The following is a 15,129-nucleotide window of genomic DNA, read 5'->3' on the forward strand; positions in this document are numbered from 1 at the left end:
ATTCATCTTTCAGATGATATGAGGCCCAAGACAAAGGAAGAGATCCAGATGATGGCTAGCACTCCTTATAGGCTTCAATAGTAGGAGGTCGAATTCATGTCATCTTGTGTATTAGGCCACACATATACTACATCATTGGACTAATATCCAGATACCAAAGCAACCTAAGGAAAAAATACTAGGAAGCAGTCTAGCATACTATGAAGTACTAAGGATTATGTGGTTGTGTAATATGATGGCAACTTGGAGATGGTGATATATACAGATGCCGACTTCTAGTCAGACCAACACAATCATGCCTCCACTTTAGGGGGACACATTTACCATCAAAAATGAAACTATGTAGGCATAGCATGAAGCAAAAAATGCATCGCAATCTATGACTGAGGCGCAGAGTATTGCTACATCAAATGTAGAAAAGAAGCTGTATGGCTAAGAAAATTCATACTTGAGCTAAAAGTCAGCCTTCCACACAATGACCCATTTCCTTACATTGTGACAACAAAGAGGCCCTAGCTTAGAGCATGAAGCTGAGATCGCATCATACGATGAAGCATGTTGAATACAAGTACCACATAATTAAGGATACAATACATGCAAGAACAAGAAGATGCAGGTTTTATCCATTACTTCAGCTAGAAATGTGGCTGATCCACTAACCAAGCCCCTTACTAGAAGGCCTTCACTCATGTAGATATGATGAAATATATTCTCAAATGGCTCCAAGTGCAAGTGAGAAATTATTAGAATAGTATAAGCCATAATAGCCATTTGCATGTTGTTGCCGCTGAAATCTGAATCGCGGTCGGCTGGAGTTGGAGTGGTGGCACGTCCTCCCGGCAGAAAACCTGCACACAAGTCCTAACCGGAGTTGGCTCTGGTAGGGATCCTCCGATGCTCAAATCGAATCTCAGAAAAACAGTAGAAAGGAGTGTAGAAGATTATGGATGCATACCTTGGGAGATCCTCTGTAGATCTTTTTGTAAGGTGGAACCGCGTAACAGTTGAGAGAGATCATGGGGGCGATTTAGGCGCAACATGACGAGACTCCTAGTTGAGATCATCGAGGTGGTTATCGCACCTCCCTTATCCGTTCCGAAATCAATTGAGAGTCGTAGACGATTTCGGATTTCGAATTAAGGTGCAGATGGGATCGGCTCTACCTCTTTAGTTGAAGGTTCGGTATAATTTGATGGGGTTGGATGCTGAAAGAAGAAAATGGTCGAGTCAAATCTCATCTAGCAAGATGAGAGCCGATGCTTAAATATGATCGAAGTCAGAACTTAACATGCCTGAGCGCCCTGCCATCTGCAATCATTTGTGTTGGAAGCCAGTAGCTATAAAAACTACGGTAGATAAGGTGACGAAGCCCAGAAAAACCGATCCTTGAATTTCACTGACTGCGATCAAGGTCTAGAGGTCACCATAGGCCGAAGCTAGGATTGAGCCATCTCGTCGTGCCCATCGGCCCAAACATAACCATCTGTCTCCATCTTCGGCCCAAGGAAAAAATATCCCCCTGACACATGCCCCTACTCCCAAATTCAATTTGAACAAAGTACTAGAATTTCGATTAGCCAAAGACACGTTGTCCCTTCCGCGAGAGCGGCACACAGGCTTCTGAAATGAAGTGGAAAGTCATTTCAAATTGTAATCATGACTAATGGACGATCAGCAAAATCAAGAAAATGACGCGCCATGTTTCCCATGCATATCATTAATGGGCCTACTGACATCTCTCTGCTGCCATCACTGAGTCGCACCACATGTCAACCATCAGATGACCGGACAGGATGCGGCATCTGGACAGTTTCAATTTTCCATGTTTAAAAAGGAAGAGGTCTCTGACCTTTCCGTACACTCGGACCTTCTTCTTCTGATTTTCTTTCTCATCTGGAGGGTGCTTCGGTTCGTCGACGGTTTTTTTTCAAGTAGTCGTCTCTCGTCTCCACCTCTCAAAGAATCACCATCTTCTTCTTTCTTATCATGCCACAACAGGTTGGTTTTCTTTCTTTTTTTGTCTCCTTTTTGCCTTCCTGGTTGGGTCGCTTCCTGTGTCTCTAATGGTGAATTCTAGGAGCCATAGCGAAAATCACTCTTCCGAATCAATTCTTTCCTCTTCTGAGAGCATTCCCGTTAGTGGGGTTGAAGAGCATGATGCCACATCTTTTGCTCCAGGTCAGATTGAATCTAAATTAGGAGCTAGAGATTTGAATCGCATTCGCATTCGGTACGGAGTCCCATCCATCTTTGAATTAGAACCTCTTGGTCCCAATGGTAGAGTAAGCAACCCTCCCCCTGGTAGGATGAGTTTGTATGAGGAAGCTTTTAAAATCGGACTCAGGCTTCCTATCACCCTTCTATCGTCGAGATTTTCCGCTTCTTCAATCTTCCTCTATGCTCTGTTATTCCAAACTCCTTCCGCTTCATCATCAGCTTTTTGATTTTTTGCTCTAGAGTCGGGGTTCAAGCTTCTCTATCCCTTTTACGATCTTTTTATACCATGAAAAGATGCATCGGGGATTGATGGCATGTCTCTCCACCAAGACAAGCTCCCGCACTGATAAAGGGGGCTCCATCTTTAGTACACAATTGGAAGGTTGGGGAGTGGTGGTATGTCTCTCCACCAAGGGGAGCTCCTGCACTAATAAAGGGGGCTCCATCTCCAGTGCACAACTAGAAAGTCTGGTATTTTTTTCATTTTCAGTCCTTCCGTAAAGGAGTGGGGATGTCCACACTAAGGTCAGTCGAGAGATTCTGACTTCAAGATCCTGAAGCTCGGAGATGAAGAACGAGAGCGCTCTGAGACTTTGAGGGGATATAAAGTTCCACTGCTGAAGGAGTTGCTATCAGAGCAATCTCTTTATAATGCAGGTGTTAGTCTGGCCAATCCCAGAGATAAGGAGATCCCCATTCCTCCCCACGATGTCTCTTTTGTGGCCTTCTGCTAACGTTGAACTTTTTTGCAGCAACGATGAAGCCTGAAGGAGCTGCTGAGAAGATTGTCAAAAAGGGTTAGCACCCTCTTCATCTGCTGAAGTTCCGAAGAAACCCAAAGCTTCGGATAAAGGCGGAAAGGAGAGGGCTCCCTCGACTTCAACTCAAGAGGAAGCTATTTCGGTTCTTCCCTCACAAAGTCAGCTTTCAGGACCTGTTTTGCTCCCCGCCCCTCAAGTTGGCCCGATATTGGCGAAGTTGGACTCTGCTGGAGAACTAATGAGTCAAGAGCAAGGACAGGATTCGTCCACCGCCAAGGAGGTTTTCGATAGTTGGAAAGACTCCAATCGTGCCTTCAAAAGCATGCTCCTCAATGACGGTCTAGAGGAGACCGAGAAAGAAGATACTGTGAATCAGCAAAGACAAATGATCTCCACTTTCGTGAAGGTCAATCTACTCCTGTTTCTTTTTCTCCATCTCTTTCCTCTCTTTTTTTTTCTCATTCCCTATCTTATAAATGTAGGCCGGACATTCTGCGGCAACTCTTATCACCAAAATGAACGATGCTGAGAAAGAGCTGGCTGAAGCAAATAAGAAACGTCAATCGACCGAAGCTGCAGAGGCTAAAGATCAAATCGAGGGCAAAAGCTGCTGAGGCCGAGGTGGCCTAATTGAAAAATAAGTTGAAAGAAATTGAAGCCATATTGGCTTCAGAAAGGAAAGATTGGAAGCTCAAACCAAGGCCATTGAAGTTGAGAGGAAGGCGCAGGAGCAAGCTGCTGAAGTTGAGAGGAAGGCCCAGGAGCGCTGCTGAAGCAGGATGCACAGCTGTGGAACCTTCCGTGCATCCACCGAATATTCGGATGAGAAGCTTACTTTCAGCCTAGATGCCTTCAACCAAGGTTTGCCATACCGTGCCGAACCGACCGGTACACCCCATCTCGTACCGGACCGGCAGAGAACCGGCACGATTCAGTCGGTAAAATTGGTACACCGGCGGTACCGAAGAAAAAAGAACGAAAAGTGAGAAAGAGAGAGAGGGGAGGGGAGGGAGGAAGGTGGGAGCCATCGGAGGTCGGCGGTGGCCGGCTGCGGCCGTTGGAGGGCTTTCGAGCCCCGTATCGCCCGATAGGACTTTCAAGAGAGCAAAAAAGAGAGAGCGCTCGGAGAGGGGACAGAGAACCTATCGGACGAACGGTGCCTGCGTTGCAAGGCTCCCGATGGCCGGCGAGCCGACGCCGACGGCTTGAGGACGATCGAGCGGGCGGAGCCCCCTTCTTTTTCTAAACAGACTACGTCTGTTTCGATTTTTTTCCTTTTTTTTATTTTAAACTTATGAAGTCGGCAATCCTGGATTGCCGACTTAAGAATTTTTTTTAAAAAAAATAAAAATCATGAAGCCAGCAAATCGTTTGCCGACTTCACTTAAAACCATATTTTTTAAAAAAATTTGCGAAACAGGGGCGATGCCCCTGTTTCCCGCCTGCGGCACTGCGCGCGTGGACTGCACCCTCCGACGGCCACGACGGCCAGTCGGAGGCCTTCCGGCGGCCCCACCGGCTCCCCCTCCCTTTTTTTTTTTCTTCCTCTTTCTCTCTCTATTTTTCTCTTTTTTTCTTTCGATTCGGATCGTCGGTTTGGTATGGTATGAAATCATACCGAACCGTACCACCAGTCGCCGAAACGGCCGATGGTACCGGTTCAGCATACCTTGCCTTCAACACTGGTCTCGATATTTACTGCAAAAAGGTGAAGAAGTGCTTCCTGGACATGGATTGGAATTTTTTATACCAGCTGAAGAGGAGGGAGAAGAAAATGTCGTCGACGGAACTTCGATCGTTGAGGCAAGCGGGGGACCGTCAGAAGTTTCTGTACCTCCAGAGGTTGCTCCTGCACTCGTCTCTACTGATGTTGCACCGCCTCCGCAAGTATTGGAGCAATCGGCCGTGGTTTCATCCGATCTACCATCAATCGATCCTTATACCGAGGTCGGACATAACTAAACTTATATTTTTTTTTATTTTTTTCTTTCGTTAATCAATATAAAAATTGACTTTCAAAATTAATGAAAGAAAAAGTTTTACCCATATTTTAGACTTATTTGTGTGCGATGTCCTCCTCAGTTGATCCGTTGTGATTATTGCGATCGCATGTTCACTCAATACCGGATAAGCATCTTCCGAGGGCTTCGTCTATAATAACTCAGAATTGGAACTCTTGAAAGGAGCTTGTATCAGGCTCAACAAGATGCTGCCGAAGCTAAGACGAAACTTTGGAGGTTTGAGATAAGTGACGAGGAGGCGGCGATGCAGAAAAAGAGTCTGTAGAAGCATTTGGAGGAGCCGAATAGGCGTCTGGAAGAGATGAACAAAAAATATTTCTCCGAAAATTGTAGGTTGACTACAGAGCACGATGAAATTACCAAATCTATCGAGGCCGCCAATTGGAGAATGGGTGCGGAAAAATCTCTTCTCAATGAGCAGCTGCAAGAGGCCCGAAACGAGATTGCAAGACTAAAGTATGACTTGGCTTCATGTAGGATTGGTGATAAAGCCAAGCAAGGAACTGATAAGCTTAAAGAAGAGCTTTATTTAGCTAGAGGCGAGATAAGAAATCTTTATTGCTCACTGGATGCGAAGAGATCAGCAGTTGATAATGTTCAGAGCGAATTGGTCAAGACCAGGAGGATGGTCGTTGATCTCTCTGGAGCCCTCCAAAGAGATAGATCTTCATTGATCGAACCTAGAATTCAGCTTGCAGAACAGACGACTACGGCTAAGCATGCTAAAGCAACCGTCAGATTATTGGAGGATCAATTTGCTTCGATGTTGCGGGATACAACCATCGCAATTGGTGATATATCAACTCAAGCGATGAATCTCAACTTTGAAAAATGTCGAGGCTTAGTTAGAAGATTTGTTTTCTGAAGTTGATTCTTATCTTCCAGCTTCAAACCTAGGGGGAATGTCGAGTGCCGAAGCTTCACTAGCCAAGGATTGATCTTTGAACCTGTGCATCTTTTCCTTTTGTCTTTTCGTGATTGCCTATTTTTTTACAGCTGTAAGAGATTTTCTGATAAGGAATAGAATTTGAAACTACAACGTTGCACAAGTTCACTATCTCACTCGTAGGACCTATAATTTGGATGAATTGTTTCCACACCGGGACGACTTATCATGGCATCAGCAGAGCGGCCATGTCTTTAGGTTTGGCTTATTTTTTGGCCAAAGTTGAGGGCTTGAGGGTCCTTTCGTGTTAGCCCCTACTCATAGATTCCAATTTTTGGCCCGAATGAACATCAATGGGCTTCGAGGATTCTCGTTGGTTACCTCCCGCTCGTAGATTTCGATCTTTGGCCCGGATGAACATCAACAGGCTTCAGGGCTTCTCGTTGGTTACCCCCTGCTTCTCTTGATTACTAAGGTCTTCTTGGGCATTGACCCGCCGAAGAATAGGTTCGGCCTTCAAGGGTCCTCAAGGATTAGCCCCTGCTTCTTAGTAACGAAGGTTACTATTGCTCATTGGGAGAAGAATCATCGTGACTAGTCAAATGTCTTCCTGAAATTGAAGCATCCATTCAAGGCATGCCTTGGGACTCTTTCTACCATAATGGCAGATGGAATTTTCCAAAGAAATCAATTGATGGTCTTCTTCTAGGCCATCTTCCGGTTGCCACATGGCAAACCTGGGTAGCTTTCGAAGCGCTCCACTGACTACATTCGAATAAGAGGGAGGCGTAGGGAATGGCGGCGATGGTTGAAATTTCAAAACACGACACATGGAGGATCCGGATTGGCTCTCGCGTGGGTGCATTTCTGCTTGGATCTTCTATAAATTGTCCCTTCCTGCCGCTAGTGCACCCACGAACGTCTTCCCTGCTCTCGTTCCTTTTTAGTTCTCGCTCTCAAGATCATGGAGCCTGCTCTCCACCAAGTCAAAGAAGCTGCCAAAAGAAAGGCGAAGTTCCTTCGAAAGGACTCCAACAAAAAGGCTAGGACGGCACTCAATGAGCCTCCTCCTAGGACTCCTGGTGCAGGCTCCTCCACTGGGGTGACACTCCACCCTAGCACTGCTGAGGAGGCCTTTGCTGAGGCCCATCTCCACTACATCATCGAATTCAAGGCCTCAGAGGCCTTCAAGGAGAACTTCTGGATGCCTCCACGATTGGATTTGTGTAGGGTTTGAAAACTGTAAGGCCCGCATCAAGTATCTGATGCCGCAGCTGGACCTGCATCGCCTCCACCCTGAGAACAGTGACGACGAGGTTGGGACGTTCTCTTCGAATGAAGATTGAGTTTTCCTTGTCTTGGATCTTGGTCTTTGTTATGGCCAAGGAGTTGTGGTTTCGAAGGAGTCCCTGTTTTCCTCTTTTCTCTTTTTTTATGTTTCTAACTTTCTATTATCGTCTTTGTTTTCCCGTCTTCCATTTGTACGTATTTTGAAGTAATGAAAAAAAGAGCGTTTGCATTTATGCATACCTTCTCTGTGCTTTTTGTTTCTCCCTGATACTCTCTTCTTTTTTATTATTAATTGCCTTCATAACATATTTAGTCGGTTAATCCCCAAAGAGAATTCACTTCACCGGGGTGATATCAAAAGATAAAGAAAATAACAATGTCTTTAAAAAAGATTATAACATTCAATGGATGAATAATAACATCACCGATAATACATCCGCAAGTTATTCAAGTTCCAGAGCCAAGATAGAAGTATCCCATCAATTGCTTGAGACGATAGGTTCCTGGCCGGATAACTTCGTAGGAGAGGTTGAAAGAAGTCTCCCCCGTAAGAGTTCTTTGGATGGTTTGGTAGGCCCATAGGATATTGTATAGCTCATCAACCCAAGCTCCCTTGGCTTGGCCAATCCTTGCTTTCAATCCCTGCAAAATGGTTCGGTTGGTAACTTCGGCCTCTCCGTTGGCCTGAGGATGGCCCACCGCAGTGAAGTGCTAGGAAATGCCACGATCTTAGCAGAATTCAGCGAACCTCGTGCCTGTGAATTGGTAACCGTTGTCTATAACAATCACCCAGAGAATACCGAACCTGCAAATAATAGCCTTCCAGACAAAGTCGATCACTTTGGCTTTGATAATTTTGTCAAGGGACTCAGCTTCCACCCATTTGGTAAAGTAATCGATGGCTACCAACAAGAATTTTCTTTGGTCCGATACTAGTGGACAAGGACCTAAGATGTTCATTCCCTATTGAGCAAATAGCCAAAGAGCAGCAATTGGAGTAAGCGGCACAGATGGCAGATGCTGAATATTAGCATTCCGCTGGCATCGATCGCACCATTTAACAAAGTTAGTTGCTTCATCTCGCATCTTGGGCCAATAATATCCTTGTCAAAATAGTTTGTATGCTAAGGACTTGCCGACCAGGTGATTGCCGCACATTCCTTCATGCACCTCCCGAAGAGCATACTTGGCTTCGGATGGACAAAGACACCTTAAGAATGGCAAAGAAAAGGATCACTTGTAGAGTCTCTCATTGTAGAAGATGGAGCGGGTGGCCTGAAACCTGATCTTCCTGGCTTCTTTCGAATCTGTAGGCAACACTCCATCCCTTAAGAAGCGAACAAAGGGATCCATCCAGCAGAATTCATCATCAACTTGCAGAACTTGGGCTGAATTTTCTATGCTTGACCTTTCCAACACTTTAAAAAATGATTGTTGTGGAAGATCCCCTGGCACAAGGGTTGCCAATTTTGACAGCAGATCAGCTTTCGAATTTTCGGCTCGAGGTACTTGCTAGATGTCGAAGTCAGGGACTTCCGATATCAGATCCTTCACCTTCTGCAAGTATTTTTTCACTTTTTTTTTTGAGCTTTGAAGTCTCCTCTTAGTTGCCCTACCACCAATTAGGAATCAGTGCAGATCCTCAATTTTGATACCCCAAGCTCTTTGGCATTCCTTAGCCCTGCCAGAAGTGCTTCATACTCCACTTCATTGTTGGTCGCTAGGAAGCCGAACCTCAGGACGTATTTGGCAGTAAACCCTTCAGGTCCGAGTAGCAGTAACCCAACCCCTAATCCAGTAGCATTGGAAGAGCCGTCTACATATATTACCCAGGAGTTTCCTGATTTAGATGACTCTAGTTCTTCTATCACATCTTTATGAATAGGGTCAGGCATCTCCAAGTCATTCGAAATGATACATTCTACAATAAAGTCCGTCAAGATCTGCGCTTTGATGGAGGGCCGAGGTCGATATTGGATTTCAAATTCTACAAGTTCAATAGCCCACTTCACCAGTCAGCCAGAGGTGTCAGGACGATGTAAAACAGCTTTAAGGGGCTGGTCCATCAACACCGTGACTGGGTGTGCAAGAAAATATGGCCAAAGTCTTGCGGTTGTGATAATGAGCGTAAAGATCAGCTTCTCCAATTTCGTGTACCTGATCTCCGCATCATGTAAGACTCGACTGGTGTAGTATATTGGTTTCTGAACATTATCCTACTCATAGACCAACACAGTGCTTATTGCCACTGGAGATACCGCCAGGTACAAATAAAGCTACTCGCCTATGCTTGGCTTGCTGAGTGGCGTCGAACTTAAATATTTCTTCAGCTCCCCAAAGGCTTGCTGACACTCATCAGTCTATTGAAAATTCTTCAATTGCCTCAACGTTCGAAAAAATGGGAGGCAGCGCTCAGCCGATCTTGAGACAAATCTATTTAAAGCCACTACTTGACCAGTGAGGCACTGAACTTCCTTGATATTTCATGGTGGACTCATTTCTATTATAGCCCAAATCTTCTTCGGATTGACTTCTATCCCCCGACAGGACACCATGAAGTCTAAGAATTTGCCCAAAGTCACCCCAAAGGCACACTTGGTAGGATTCAGCTTCATTTTGTACTTTCTCAATATGGCAAAGATCTCTTCAAGGTCTTCAATGTGGGTCTGGGAAGCCTTTCTTTCGACCAGCATGTCATCCACGCAAATCTCCATATTTCGGCCAATTTAGTCTTTAAAAAGCTTGTTGACTAGGCGTTGTTAAATCACACCTGCATTTTTTAAACCAAAAGGCATCGTTCTGTAACAAAAGAAACCTCTATCAGTAATAAAGGCTGTTTTCTCCTCATCTTCGGGAGCCATTCGGATCTGATTATATCTAAAAAAGGCATCCATGAAAGTGAGGAGCTCATGGCCCAAAGTTACATCCATCAATTGATCAATGGAAGGCAAGGGATAGCTATCTTTCAGGCATGCCTTTTTTACAAGAATTACGTTCATGATCCGGTTAGGGTAGTTGATTTCTCGAACGAAGCCTGCATCCAGTAGTTTGTCTACTTCTTCAGCTATCATCTTTTGCCACTTAAGTACAAAGCTTATTCTCTTCTACTTAACAGGCTTGTGCCTCGAGTTGACACTGAACCGATGCATCATCACCTCTGGATCAATGCTGAGTATGTCGACCAATGCCCAAGTGAACACATCAGCGTGGGCCTGCAAAAAAGAGATAAGTCTTTTCCTGGTTATCTAGTCGAGATTCGACCCAATCTGAACGGTATGCTTCTTGTTGCCATCTTCAAGTGGGATCATCTCCAAATCCTCCACAGATCTTTTTCTTTGGACAAATCATCCCGAGTGTCCAATCCATCAACTGGGTAGACTTCAGATAGTCCTGATCCATGAAGCGCAATGTTGTAACACTGCCACACCAAGACCTGATCCCCATGGACTTCACCAACTCCGAAGTTCGTCGGAAACTTCATCTTCAAATGATAAGTGGATACAATGGCTTAGCGTATATTGAGTCTTGAACGTCCAAGAATTGCATTGTAAGCCGAAGACGTTTGGACGATCAAAAAATCCACATGGACTTTAGATAGATCATCAAGGAGACCATCCGGCTACTACAGAAAGAGTTATTACCCCCCTCAATCGGCACAGTATCCCCAATTAACCCCACAAGAAGGGTATCCATCCGTCCCATTCATTTCGATGGTATGCCCATTTGAGAGAGCATCATAAAATAAAACATCGACAGAGCTTCTATTATCCATTAAAATGCGACGTACATCATAGTTTGCGATATTAAGAGTTACAACCATCGCGTCGTTATGTGAGAACTGAATCCCTTGGGCATCTTCAGTAAAAGGGATTCTTCGACCTTCGACTTCTTGGATGGTTCGGCCACTTCCTCCATCCTTTCGTGGGGTCCCCCAATTATTGCATTGATCACCCCCGTAAGAGGCTGATCTCCAGAAGGCTCCCTCTGCTGTGGTTCTGAAGGGGCAGGTAGTCTCCGCTGCTCCTGCTGATCCTGTCGACATCGGATAAATCGATCCAAGCGACCACGCCAAATAAGTTCTTCAATTTCATCCCAAAGCTGGATGCAGTTTTCGATGTCATGGTCGCGGTGATAGAGGCAATATTTATTAGGATTCCGTCGATCGGAACCAGACTTCAGCCTCGATGCTCTTGGAATCCGATCCTTGATCTCCATAAGCACTTGGGATCGATCAGTATTCAAAGGAGTGTAGTTGGGGAACCTTCCAGATGGAGGCATATGCCGATCCTGTTGAGGATTATCCCTCTGTCGAGAGTTGCATGGCGGAGTTCGAGATCTTCGATGTCTGGAAGGAGAACGAGGAGGCTATGGTTCCTTGGGGGAGATTTAGGCCTTTCTTCCCTTTTGTCTTCGATAGAAATCATCGGGGGTTCACCTTCAAATGCCTCATCTACCCTAGCGTATTTCTCCACTCGGGCCAACATGTCAGCAAAATCTTGAGGATAGATCTTCTCCAGAGAATAATGAAGACCGTTCTTCAATAATCCGCCCTTCAAGATGACCATTGCAACTGATTGATCCAAGTTGCACACTTCCAGCACGACCGCATTAAAATGACTGAGATAAGATCTGATGGACTCTCCTTCTCTCTGCTTCACGTTCATCAGAGTTTGATCCTTTCTGTTGCGTCCGACTACTCACAAAATGACCAACGAATAGCCAGCTCATTTAATCAAAGGAATGGATTGTCCGGAGCTTCAAACTAGTATACCAATGCCTAGCTATATCCTTCAAAGTAGATGGAAAGATACGATAGAGGGTGGCATCGGTTGCCCCATAGATGGGCATCAGGGATTTGAAACTCTCCAAATGGTCCACCGGATCAGTGATCCCATGGTAACTCTCAAGTTGTGGCACCTTGAAGTTCAGGAGGAACGGCTCTTGCATTAGCTGGTCACTAATCAGCAGGTTAGTGTTGTACCCGTCGTCAAGAGTCGATGCCTGATGACGGAGCATCTTAATGTGCTCATACATCTCTCGAAATTTACGATCGATGTCAGTAACAGTATGATTCTCATAACACAGCAAAGGGGATCGCCAACTGGGCATCGAGTCCTGCCTAGAATGGGGACTCGACAATCATCTTCTAAGCTCGGGACTACGAGGTCAGCTGTGATGGGTCTACCTTCCCCGCTCAGAGCTTCGAGGGGAGAGTGGAGGTCGTCCCTGCGGTGCCGCTGCAAACTGCTGTGGAGGAATTACTAAAGATGGATTCACCACCGATACCTTGCTGGCCAATGGAGGTGCGACCGTAGTCGCCACTACTGATGCCACCGTCGATGATGTCGTGTACAACTGCTGCATCATTTAGACGATGATGGTTAAGATTTGGACTTGCTAGAACAGTAATTGAAACTGTTCCGCACTGACAGTCACCATCTGTAAGGGAGGTGGTCGCTAGACTTCCGACTGCGGCTGCGCTGAAACTTGCTAGACCACCGCATTCTCCACGGACTGGGAGGTGGCAGCGATGCCGGATCTCCTAGTAGACATCGTAGTGCCATAATCGTTGTTTGATGCTCCTTCTCAAAGTAGGTCACGATCCTTCTTTTAGCGCCAATTTGTTGCCGCTGAAATCTGGATTGTGGTCAGATGGAGCTGGAGTGATGGTGCGTCCCTCCGGCAGAAAATCTGCACAAGTCCTAATTGGAGTTGACTCCAGCGGAGATCCTTCGACGCTCAAGTCAGATCTCCGGAAAACAGTAGAGTGTAGAAGATTATGGACGCATATCTTGGGAGGTCCTGTGTAAATCTTTTTGTAAGGTGGAACCGCGTAACCGTTGAGACAGATCATAGGGGGGTTAGGCGCAACATGGTGAGACTCCTGATCGAGATCATCGGGTGGTTATTGCACCTCCCTTATCCATTTCGAAATCAACTGAGAGTCATAGACGATTCCGAATTTCGAATTAAAGCACAAGTGAGATCCGGCTCTACCTCTTTAGTTGAATATAATTTGATGGGGTTGGATGCTGAAAGAAGGAAATGGCCGAGTCGAATCTCATCTAGCAAGATGAGAGCTGATGCTTAAATATGGCCAAAGTCAGAACTTAACATGCCTGAGCACCCCACCATCTGCAATCTTTTGTGTTGGAAGCCGGTAGCTATAAAGATTGCGGTAGATAAGGTGACGAAGCCCAAAAAGATCGATCCTTGAATTTCGCTGACTGCGATCAAGATCTAGGGGTCACCATAGGCCGAAGTTAGGATGAGCCATCTCGCTGTGCCCATCGGCCCAAACATAACCATCTATCTCCGTCTTCGGCCCAAGGAGGAAATATCCCCCTAACACATGTAATTATAAATATTTTTGAATTAATACAAAGGATTTTCTTTTCCATGGTTATATACATTGTAGGGTGTATGTCAAACATCGACCATAGAGCTGGAAAAGAGTTCACAGGTATTCCAAGATTGAGTGTGTTCCACGAAGAGGATTATATAAACTTAGGTACTTGAAACTTATTCACAATTATGGGTAATGTTGGGTATCATGTGTCTAAAGTTGTCAAGGTGGCTGTTGACTTTGTGAAATTCCTCCATCGAGATAAGATCTCACACTGACACCTAGGTATGCCATCACACTAAATGATCAACATTTGTAATCCATCTCACAAAGTACTGTCCAGGATAGAGATGTCACGAAGTGCATGAGCTTACAAATGGTCCTTTGACATAAAAGATAGGACAAGTTGCTACATTTTGGAGGTCAACAAATTTTCGACCAAACTCATGTATCGACCATGATATCTTGGACTTTGTCCTTGATAGGGAGCATAGTGATTTGCTGGATTCAAACATGGGAGTTAAGTTGTCCAAAATGAAACTATCATACTGGCATAATGTCCATACTAGAATAGAAACATTACCAAACATATAAAACCTAGGTCCCAAGTAGTGACTTGAAAGGATTTCAAAACAATAGTTTTCACAAATTATTATGATAAATAATTAATAATTTTCAAAGTCTTGCTTTAATAGTTTTTATAAAGTATATCTGATGTGATCCAATGTTCTAATAGGTCATCACATTGTTTGACTACGAGTTTGACGATACTATACTTAATAGTCATATGATGATGCAGAAATGATGATAGTGTTAGATGTGTGTCCTAGATGCCAGATCGGCTGACACATTCCTGTATAGATCTAAGGGCAAATTTGTAATTTTGACTATAAATGAATAAAAGAGTTATTCTTCTATCACATTGTGTACATTGTGTCTGTGATACATCCTTTGAGTTAGTAGGAATATAAATTCATATTTTCAAGAGTTGAAAATTTAAGGCATGAATTTACATAACTAACTCATAAACAGCTCCTGACCATAGGATCATCACGAGAATGGTGATCGATCTGGAAGGTTGGTGTACAATCGCTTCCTTAGGGTAGATGTGTCTTAAGTCTACGGTGTAGAGACACCGGAGCGAGAGTACAGGTATTCATTGAGAACGAGAGTACTGAGCGTGACCATATCAAGCAGTCATAAGGAAGTCTACCTTCTCGTCGATGACTAGCTCGATGCTGCAGTTGTGTCTAGTTCTTTGACCTGAGGTGCATCGACAGTTCACCTTGAGTGTGTTATAGTTTGACTCACCATAATTCGGTCACCTAGCCATTCGGAACCCTGAGGTGTATGTTGGCTGTAGCATATTCATTGTAGGAACTAGGTCGCAACAAGATGGGATCTATCAACCTCGGTAGATGAGAGGAGTAGTCCTATGATAATTGAAAGATCGAGTCCTTAAGCCCATGACCATGACAGAGTGAAAAAAAATGAAAAAGAATTTTTCATTAAGATTTCACATCGGACTCGGATTGATCGATTGATTCATATGACTGATGTTGGGTTTGACGAGTTCACCTTAACCCTAATTCAGTCGGGACTCATGAT

General features: G+C 44.7%; 1 protein-coding gene and 1 long non-coding RNA gene across 2 annotated transcripts in view; both read right to left on the reverse strand.

The window, feature by feature from the left end:
• Positions 1-15,129, reverse strand: part of LOC105036222 (co-chaperone protein p23-2) — a 61,036-nt gene that overhangs the window by 5,899 nt on the left and 40,008 nt on the right. The window lies entirely within an intron of this gene.
• On the reverse strand, positions 430-14,352 carry LOC140858574 (uncharacterized). The gene is made up of 2 exons (XR_012142140.1): positions 956-14,352; positions 430-848 (listed from the first exon to the last, which is right to left on the reverse strand). It is a non-coding gene; the product is annotated as an uncharacterized lncRNA (long non-coding RNA).

The sequence above is a fragment of the Elaeis guineensis genome, chromosome 6 (assembly GCF_000442705.2).
Source record: "Elaeis guineensis isolate ETL-2024a chromosome 6, EG11, whole genome shotgun sequence".
Classification (NCBI taxonomy): Eukaryota; Viridiplantae; Streptophyta; class Magnoliopsida; order Arecales; family Arecaceae; genus Elaeis; species Elaeis guineensis.